An 11,665-nucleotide genomic window follows, 5' to 3' on the forward strand; every position below is an offset into this window, starting at 1 on the left:
TCCCCAATGATATGGGCCACTAGTCCGGCTAAAGCTTCACTACTTGTACCAGCCGGTACATGTACGTCATCCCATACCTTCATGAGGGTGTGCTTGTGTGACGGCGAGCTAGCCAACAATTATAACACCGAATTTATGCCGACGTCTTCTTTAAATGCTCAACAATGGAATAATCTTTTGGCTGCATGTGCTGCCAAAAATCTTCAGCTTCTCCTTCCGTTATCGCCTTTTTTGGGTATTTTCTTTCCTCGTGGCGCTGTGGGCCAATTCTTCAGGAGTGTAGCATCTTCCTAAACGAGTCATGCCTTGGGTCATAGCTGCTTGCACAGTGATTGGCATTTTGGGGTTCGGCACAATTTGTTGCGCTACTTGGGCGATCACGGGCGCTGGAACCAAAGTCTTAAACATTGGTATAGCCTCAGGAACTCTCGGACTGGGAATCAAGACTTTAAATTTGGGACGTTCCTGGAGTGTTAGGGAGGCAACTGTCTGTTTAAAAGACTCGACCATTCTGGGGGCCAACGCCCTGCAGGCTTCCCAGTCTTCGTCTCTCTCTATCATGTGGACCCCGTTATTTCCATGATTCGGCAGTGAGTTCGTGTTTATGTTAGGAGTTATAGTTTCCAGGATGATTTCTCTTTTGTCTATCAGATCTTGGATTTTGTATTTTAGATTTATGCAATCCTCTGTGTTGTGCCCATTCGCTCCTGAATAGTAGGCACAAGTCTGATCGGCCCTGTAAAACCTACTATCGGGTTGCGCTGGTTTTGGTGGGACTTTCTGGATTAATCTCGCAGTTAGTATCCTTTCAAAAAGTTGAGCCCTCAGTTCGAGAAGCGTCGTGAATTCTCTTACTGGCATTTTCTCAAAAATTAGACGTGGAGCATTATATACTGGGGGCGGTGGTTGATTTTGGTAATTTTGGGCTTGATAGGCTTGTGGTAGGTTGTTTTGCGGTGGGTTGTAGTTTTAGTGGGGGGGTGGTTGGTATGTTTGTTATAGTGGTGGTTGATAAACAGAAGCGGACACACGAACACTGGACGGAGCCGTGTAGGCTGGTACAAAGAGTGGTGAAGGTTGGTTACGCGAAATATATGGGTGCTAGGCTGTATAAAGGAGCAGAATAATTCACTAGGGGTGGAATTTGGTAAGAAGATTGTGGTCCTTTTGGGTTTTGGTCGGAAATGTGGGATATACTCGCCACGTCCTCTTTCTTTTGCAGAAGACTCCTGCAGCGGCCTGTCTAGACGCTTTGTTGAAGATACTGACGATCTTTTCAGATTTGAGACCATCTTCTATGGCCTCTCCCAATGTTACCAACTCAAAAAACAGCCTCCTGGACATGGATAACATCCTATCATATAAATCAGGCTTCTATGACCTGATGAACACAGAGTCTAGCTCCCCTTCACACATTGGCGGTTGCACATGGGCTGCTTCGGCCCTCCTTCTGTTGGCGAATTCTCTATAGTTCACTATTGACTTTTGTTTGACCTTCTCGAGGTAGTAGCGGCCTGGCACAGTTTCAATATTGAAACGAAATCTCTCCATGAAGGATTCGGCCATGTCTTCTCAAAGGAGCCATCGGCGCATGTCCTGTGTGGCGAACCATTCGGTTGTTTCGCCAGTTAGGCTACGACTGAATAGTTGCATGATCAAAGGTTCATTCTTCTTCACTCCGACCAACTGGTCGCAGTACGAACGGAGGTGTGCTTTGGGATTTCCTGTCCCGTTGAACATTTCAAATTTCAGAATTTTGAACCCTTCTGGCTGGTCCGAATCTGGGTGCATGCACAACTCATCATACCTTAGGCCTGTGGCCTTTCTTGCGGACCTGTTGCATTTTTCCATCAACTCTTCCATCTTCCTCTCCATGTCTTTCTCGTTATGGAAGTTAACAATGTTGCAATCACATCCTACTGGGATGCTGGCTCTTGTGAGTCCTGGGTGTCTCCATTGCGAAGAGCGAGCTCATTTCTTACTTCTTTGGGGGTACTAGTCATTTTTTCTCTTCCTTTGTCGGAGAGGGATGCTAGCGCGACCTTGGATCTCGTGAAGTATGCCAACTTTCAATGTTATACTAATCGGCCCCTTTCTATAAGATAAGAATAATTCTACGGTAAAGAAAGTTAGTCTCTGGATATCAAATGTAAAAGCAAGATATCACATATGGGTATTTAAAGCGCAAGTAGCACACAAAGCCATACATTGAAGCTTGAGTACTTTTGATCTGATGTTCTACAGGTTCGGATATTACAGGCCTTTTATGTTTGGGTGGATCTTGGACCGGTGGTTTTAAGGCTAACTAACTACGGTGAACCCTTTGACCTGTCATGAAGATTTAAGCGAATGGGGGGATTATAATTTAAATCACGAAGGGACTGAGTTTTACGTAGACTGCCTACGTATCCCGCCAGGGGAAATCAGGCCCTACATAGTTCGATTACAAAAGAAGGACATACGTTTCTTCCTAAATATCCTTTGGCTAATCCTAACTACAGACATCCCCAGACCAGGTCCAAATAGGGCTTCCCGTGTCACGACCCAACCAGAGGGCCATGACGGGTACCCGGAGCTAGCCTACCGAGCACCACTTGTCATACTTCTTCCAATCTATCTCGGTGGACCATAGTTCTAATTATCAAATAAGTCAACCTGAATAAAGGCTATTCTCAAAAATAAAACTCGTTACGAAGCATTCTTCCTTTCCACCTTAAACATATATATGAACAAGCCTGCAAAACCACAAAATGATATACATAATATAGACTACTAAGGTCATGAAATATCTACTATCCACACATGTTTACGAGCCTCTAACTGGAGTACTAAAAATCGTAAGGACAGGACAGGATCCCGCCATGCCCTAAATATAAACACAAAAGAATATACCAATAAACTGCAACTCGGGAGTAATGGAGTGCTCCTGTATATTTGCTGATAAAGCTCCTAGATGCGGACCCTCTCCCTCGTCTACTCGCGGGCATGAACGCAAATATCCACAAAAGAAAAGACGTCAGTACGAACAATGTACTAAGTATGTAAGGCATGAACAATAACATAATAAAGAAATAAAGAAACATGAGATAAAGAGATAACTTTTACTGACTGCCTCTTGAAGCGGAACTATGCATGCTAACTTTTACTTTAAGAAAAACAACATCATATATATATATATATATATATATATATATATAAGCTGCCCGACCATATAGGTACGGTGTAATCATCATTAGCCCACGTCCGGCCCTCCCGCGCCCACGTTAACCATCTCATGCCGGCCACTAGTGGTGACTGCCCGGCCAACTAGGCACGGTGTTATTATCATTATCCAAAGCCGCCCACTATGCCCACCGTAGTGGTGTCTGCCCAGCCAACTAGGCCCAGTGTAATCATACATAAAAATAAGCATGGATAAGAGCCCAATTAAAGCTACAATCCTATCGGAGTGACGTAAGGTCGGTAACCTCCGATGATCTTATGGAGTAATCATCATCACTGTATCTCACCATGAAGGAACAATTCATAAGGTGAGATCAACAACAACAAATGAAATCAAGGAATTTATGAAATAACTCAATAATCTCATAGTAGCATCAAGACCATAAGCTTTGGAATTTCTAGCATAAAAATCATCATCATCATGTTCATCATAGAAAACATCTCATCTTTAGTATCATAAGAAGCTTTCAAGAATCATGAACTTCTAGCTTTTGGGCATAAGGAGGTTATGGATAATATGGATAGAATCATAACATAGGAATCATGCCTTTGAAAGAAGGGGACTAGCCTTAACATACCTTTTGTCTTCTTAAAGACTAAACGTTCTCCTCTCAAGCTCGCGACTCTACATTCAAGAGGATTCGTACTAAGGTTAGGTCATTGAAAACATGCTTAAGTTAAACTAAAGCAACTAAGAGCTAACGGAATTTGGGCAGCATTTCCTTTGTTTCATTGACTTTCTCCATATAATAAACAACTCCCCAACATCAATAGCAACATCCATAATACCATAATTAAGAGGCTTCTTTCAAGTTAAGCATGGTTCAGTCCTCAAAACTCCTTTTAAGGTCATTCATAACAATAACTACAACACAACACCACCTTCACTTACATACAATACTTCCCCAATATCATTAGCACCGCCCACAACAAGATTATACAAATAGCATACTAAGAATCATGACTCAAGTTAATTTACTACTCACAAATATCATTAAACCCCTATTTGAGCTTCACCTTCTACTTTCTTCCCTCATCCAAGTTATTCAACAACCAAATACTCTTAATAATATGAAATAGATGTAAAACTCACCTTTTATTGTACAAGGATGAACTTTGGATTAATGTATTTCACTTGGATGAAACTCCAACTTGAACACCAAAGGAAAACTTGAATCCTACAAACCTAGAAAGTCTCTCCACACTTGATTCTCTTGATTCTTGCAATTTAATCTTTGATTTCCCTTGGGTTTGTGTTAATATGATAGGCGAAATGTTCTAGAGGTTTCAAGACTTGGGAAAATTGTGGGAAATGAAAAATAAGAACAAGGGTCATCTATATATAAAAAGAGAAAAAAAGAAAAAAAAAAAAAAAAGACCCGACCCGATTATACGGCCACTTATACGGTCTTTATAAATGGTCGTATCCCACCATGGGATAACCCCTCTCTGGAATGGTTATACGGACCGTATAAGTGGTCATACAACAAATTTTTTTTTGAACTTGCTCTCGTTGATTCATTTGACTTCCAATCCTTATGGGACCTTCTTGGCACTTATATAACACTTCATTAACCATCTAAGGAGCCCTATAGCTCCTCCTCAAGACATTTCAAAACAAACATTAGCTCGATTGATGCCAAACCTTCCCAAACACAACTTACATTTCACTTCCTTCATCGATTTTAGTTCTTCCAAGTCATGCGACTTCAAAATCTTGTAGTACGCACTTAAAGCTATCAAATACTCCCCTTAACTTCATAAGGACTTCATGTTTACCTTAACCTTGTATTAGTCTATTTACAGCGTAACAACTCAAAATTCCCAAGATGTAACATTCTCCCCCCCTTAGGAACATTCGTCCTCGAATGTTAGACTCTTGGGGATTCTACAAAAAATTTGTCAGAGTTTCCCTTATAATATGGCACTACCATCCTATCACAAAGAACCCAAAATATTTTGCCTCACAGGGCTACAACAACAACATCAACAATCATGGCCACACACGACCAAGAAAGCATCAAAGAAAGCATTACATACCCGGGAACAATAGCGTCTCTGCTTGAGCCTCTTCTGGGGTGGAAATAAATGCGGATATCTGGACTTCATATCTTCTTCTACTTCCCAAGTCTTTTCCTCTCTGTTATTGTTTCTCCACAGGACCTTAACTGAGGCTACGTCTTTGGTTCTAAGTCTCCGTACATGTCTATCTAGGATGGCAATGGGTACTTCTTCATAAGATAATTTCTCAGTAACTTGGACATCATCTATAAGAAGGATTCTAGAAGGATCTCCAACACAATTATGAAGCATCGACACATGGAAAACCGGACGGACTGACTCTAAATCCGAAGGTAGATCTAATTCATAAGCCACTTGGCCTGCCTTGCGCACAATCTTATAAGGCCTAATATACCGGGGACTAAGCTTTCCCTTCTTGCCAAATCTCATTACACTTTTCATCGGTGACACTCTCAGGAATACCCAATCGTTAACTTGGAATTTCAAGTTTCGTCGACGATTGTCCACATAAGATTTCTGACGACTCTGGGCTGTCAACAATCGGTCTTGAATAAGCTTGATCTTTTCTACTGCTTGCTGGATCAGTTCTGGGCCTATTAGTTGTGTCTCTCCTACTTCAAACCATCCAATTAGCGATCTACACTTTCTCCCGTATAAAGCCTCATATGGGGCCATCTGGATACTAGAATGATAAATGTTGTTATATGCAAATTCAATAAGTGGAAAATGATCATCCCAATTACCTCCAAAATCTAATACACATGCCCGCAATATATCTTCCATGGTCTTTATAGTGCGTTCAGCTTGTCCATTAGTCTGTGGATGAAATGTTGTGCTAAGCTTCACTTGAGTTCCCAAACCTTCTTGAAAGGACTTCAAGAAATTAGCTGTAAATTGTGCCCCTCTATCTGTGATAATGGCTACTGGGACACCATGAAGTCGCACTATCTCTTTAAAATACAGCTTTGCATAATCTCTTGCTGAGTATGTAGTTCTGACTGGTAGAAAATGAGCTGAATTCATAAGTCTATCCACAATTACCCATATGGAGTCATACTTACGCTGAGAACGAGGAAAGCCTACAATAAAATCCATGTTGATCACTTCCTATTTCCAAGTTGGAATTTCCATAGCTTGCAACAACCCTCCTGGCTTTTGATGCTCAATTTTCACTTGTTGACAATTTGGACACTGAGCTACAAACTCTGCTATATCCTTCTTCATTTCGTCCCACCAATGCATTGACTTGAGATCACGGTACATCTTTGTCGCTCCTGGATGAATAGAGTAACGGGAGTAATGGGCTTCTTCTAGAATCTGGTAGCGTAATCCTGCAACATCTGGGACACATAGCCGGCTTCGATACCTGAGAACCCCAACTGCAGAAACCTCGAATGGTGACTTCTCTTTCTGAGAGAGTGTATCTTTGTAATAACTCAACTTGAGGTCTTCATATTGGCGCTTTTTCACCTCCATTACTAAGGATGAAATAGCTAGGTTATGAACAACAACTCCTACATTGTCCGAGTCCATTAAGCAAACTCCTAGGCTAGCTAGCTGTTGAAGTTCACGAGCTAGCTCCCTTTTCTCCGATTGAACGTCACATAGAGTGTCCATGGATTTACGGCTAAGAGCATCAACCACCACATTCGCCTTTCCGAGATGATATAAAATACTTACGTCATAGTCTTTCAATAACTCTAACCATCGCCTCTGCCGTAGATTTAGCTCCTTCTGCTTGAAAATGTACTGGAGACTCCCGTGATCTATATAAATATTAACATGAACACCATACAAGTAATGTCTCCATATCTTTAGTGCATGAATAACCGCAGCTAGTTCAAGATCATGGGTCGGATAGTTTTTCTCGCGTTTCCACAACTGCCTGGAGGCATAGGTAATGACTTTACCGTGCTGCATCAACACACAGCCCAACCCAACACTGGAGGCATCACAATAAACAACATAGTCTCCTGATCCTTCTAGAAGTATCAGAACTGGCGCTGAAGTCAATCTATCTTTCAATGCCTAGAAACTGCACTCACAAGCATCGGTCAATTAAAATTTTGCTGATTTCTGAGTTAGCTTCGTCGACAGTGCGATAAAGAAAATACTTCTAAAAATCACCCGTAATAACTTGCCAATCTGAAAGCTACGGACCTAGAGGTGCGCCGTAGGCCTTGGCCAAGTCTTCAACCTCAATCTTTCCGAGTGTCTACCCGAATGCCGTCACCGAGATGATATGGCCCAGAAAAGTTATAGAATTCAACCAGAACTCGTATTTTGAAAACTTGGCATATAATTTTCGAGTCCGAAGGATTCCAAGGACTGTACGTAAATGATTTGCATGCTCTGCTTCTGATCGAGAATATACCGTAATATCATCGATGAACACAATTATGAATAGATCTAAGAAAGGTTTGAACACATTATTCATCAAATTCATGAATATTGTCGGGGCGTTAGTCAATCCAAACGACATTACCCGAAATTCATAATGACCATATCTAGTTCTGAAAGCTGTTTTTGGAATGTCTTTCTCCTCTAACTCTCACTTGGTGATATCCTGATCTCAAATCTATCTTTGAAAACCACTTAGCACCCTGCAATTGATCAAACAAATCATCGATTCTCGGAAGCGGATACTTATTCTTTATTGTCACCTTGTTCAACTGCCTATAGTCAATGCACATTCGCAAGGAACCATCTTTCTTTCTTACGAACAAGACAGGTGCTCCTATGGCGATGAACGGCCTAATAAATCCCTTCGAGAAAATCCTTCGATTGTGTTTTAGCTCTTTCATTAAGGAGCCATTCTGTAAGGAGGAATAGATATGGGTTCAGTGTTCGGTAGCACATCAATAGTAAAATCAATCTCCCGCTCTGATGGAAGACCTGGAAGCTCATCTGGAAACTCATTTACTACTGAAATGGATTGAAGAGTTAAGGCGGTTTTCTAAGGTCAGCATGAACCCGGACTAAATGATAAATATAGCCCTTAACAATTATCTTCCTTGCTTTGAGATAGGAGATAAACCTACCTCTTGGAGATGTTGTGTTACCTTTCCATTCAAGCACTGGTTCTCCCGAAAATTGGAATTGAACCACTTTCGTTCTACAATCAACATTAGCATAACAGGAGACCAGTCAATCTATGCCCATAATAACACCGAAATCTAACACTTTCAACTCGATCAAATCAGCTACAGTATGACGATCACACACCGCAACCACACAGTTTCTATATGCTTGTCTAGCTATTACCGGGTCACCAACAGGAGTAGACACCTCAAAAGGTTTAATTGGCTCAAGTTTCACCCCAATACGATCAACAATATAAGGAGTAATATACGACAAAGTAGACCCTGGATCAATCAATGCATAAACATCATAAGAGAATGCGATACATACCGTGACAACGTCGGGGGTACTCGAAGATCTTGTCGCCCCGACGAATGCATAAATACGGGCCGAGGGCCGCGGAACTGGATGCTCCCCTCTCCGCCCCCACGACTTGATGGCGCTGCGAGCCTTGCCCCCACAGGCGCACGGACAAGAAGAGCCGACTCATCGATCTCGTGGGTCGGCCCCACCCTCTACCACTCATCGATAGACAATCACACATCATATGCCCAGTCTGACCATAGTCATAACAAGCATCTGAGCATCGGTGACACTGGCCCGCATGTAATCTACCGCACTGACTGCATCGTAGTACAAGTGGTCTCCTCTGACTAGGATCGCCTCCAAACTGGGAACCCAAAACTCTCGAGCTCTGAACCGATTCAGAATAAATAAGGCGGTCAAATCTCCTACCCGAAAATCGAGGAGGTGCACTAGCCGCAGATTGGCCTGAATACCTTAAATATTGTTGCTACGACCCCTTCTATACCATCGCTAGCACCTGGCAGACCCGCTCTCTTACTATGCCCTCTGTCAATATCGCGCTCACCCCTGTGCGGCTACTGCTGCTCTTCTAAATTCTGGGCACGGGCCTGAATACGAGAGATATCCACCCCTTCCCGGAGTGAAGCTGTCAAGCATTCTTTTATCAAATGTGGCCCCAAGCCACTCACAAACCGATGCACCCGGCCTCCCATATTGGCTATCATGGCCGGAGCATACCTAGCCAACGAATTGAAGCGTAGACTATACTCCAAAGCACTCATATTTCCTTGCCTAAGATTCAAAAACCTATCAGCTCGGGCCCGTCGGACCTCGGGTGGCAAATAATGGCGGATGAAGGCATCTACAAACTCCTGTCATACCGGGGGAGGCGCATTTTCCCCTCTCGAAGATATCCAATTATTGTAGCAAAGAGCGGTCACATCCCGTAGTCTATAGGAAGCCAACTCCACTGACTCAGTATCAGAAGCATGTATTATCCTCAACGTTCTCAGCATCTCATCTATAAAGCCCTGTGGGTCTTCATCCGGCTTTGACCCAAAAAAATTCAGGACGATTTAAGCGCATAAAAATCACCGGCTCGGCACTAACCCGCTCTCCCCGTCACTGGGACCCCGCACCCCGGCGAGCCTGAGCGGCAACTAACTGGGTCAGTAATTGAATAGCCTCTGTCGTCTACTGGCTTGAGGCACTCGGTGGAGTGCTCCAGTATATCTGCTAATAAAGCTTCTAGGGATCTGGACCCTCTCCCTGTCTACCTGCGGGCATGAACGCAGCATCCACAAAAAAAAGAATGTCAATACGAACAATGTACTGAGTATGTATGTCACGACCCGAGCCACGGGCCATGACGGGTATCCGGGGCCAACCACCGAACACCGCTCATTTTGTTAGTTATCTGCTCACATTCATAATATATATGTACTCGTAATCATAAAAGACTATCATCATTTGAAACATATTTACTTTTATAAACATAAGCTCTCGCTATCAAAAAAAAAAAAAAAAAAAAATATATATATATATATATATATATATATATATATATATATATATATACACATGCATATACATAGGAAGACATGGGACCATACTACCCCGCGCGCGCGTATCTACGAGCCTCTACTAGTACTTGACATATGGACGGACGGGACCGTGGTGCCCAAATCATGAATATGTACATATATACCAAAAGAATAATCAATAGCACCTCCGGAATAAAGGAGGGCTCCTGTAAATCTGCTGGGGGCTCCTATGTATCCGCACCGTCTCCCTGTCTGCCTGTAGGCATGAACATAGCGTCCAAAGAAAAGGACGTCAGTACGAACATTGTACTGAGTATATGAGGCATAAACAATAATAAGACATCAATGGAATGAAGAGGCATCAAATGAGGAGTAATCTATAACTAACTGGATCCTACAAGAAATAATGCAAGCCGACTTATTCTCATACTCATCATCATATCATATATGCATGAATATATAAGCTGCCCGACCATATAGGTACGGTGTGATAATCAATAACATTAGCATTAGCATTAGCCGGGCGTTCAGGCCCCCCGTCCGGGTAACATCTCATGCCGCCCACTAGTGGTGTACGCCATGCCATCCGCCATGGTGTATAAGTACGCCCGCCTTGGCGGTGACTGCCTGGCCATATAGGGGCGGTGTAATATCATTATATGCTCATCATAATATATTTATCATAACTCATCATTAACTTTATAGGAACATCATATCATGGCTCTAGAGTCTTTAGACTTTAGCTTATCATCATCATTATCGTACTCATATCGTATCTCTTATCTCGTATGGCTATTCATGAACAAGGAGTCTTAACTTTCTTGAAGATAGGAAATTCATAAGGAAGAGGGAATTCATACATAGGATTCATGCCTTAGGAAGAAAGGTTGAGCCTCACATACCTTTGTCGTTTAACTAATTTATCGCTTGTTCGTTCCCCTTTAATGCACTCATTTATACCTTCAAGGGAATTCGTATCGACATTAGCTATACAATTATAGGAACGAGCTTACTAAAGCTAGAGAAAATTGGGCAGCATTTCCTTTGTTTATACTACTTTCCTCCAAATTCTGTATCAACTCCCAACATTCATAATAACAATCACAATATCGTAAACAATAGGCATCATTTGATTACATTGCCCATATTTCACAATTTCGCTCCAATTCTCCATATTCATAACCAAAGTCCATTATTGCGTTCTTTCTCATACAATACTTATTCCATGCTCTAAATATCATTTATAATTTTATTTATAATCTCAACATATCCATTTTCATGATTCAATCCAACTACTATTCAATAATGACACTATTCTCACATTTGTGACCCATTTTCTATACTCATCTACAATTCAAGTGTTTCAACATATAAATACTTCAAACAACATGAAAAAGTCATGAAACTCACCTTAGATGATTGAGGAATAAGCCTTGAATGGTAATACACTTCTTGCACCAAAACCTTATTTCACCTTTCTTGGGATTTCT

Source organism: Lycium ferocissimum, chromosome 8 (genome assembly GCF_029784015.1).
Source record: "Lycium ferocissimum isolate CSIRO_LF1 chromosome 8, AGI_CSIRO_Lferr_CH_V1, whole genome shotgun sequence".
NCBI lineage: Eukaryota > Viridiplantae > Streptophyta > Magnoliopsida > Solanales > Solanaceae > Lycium > Lycium ferocissimum.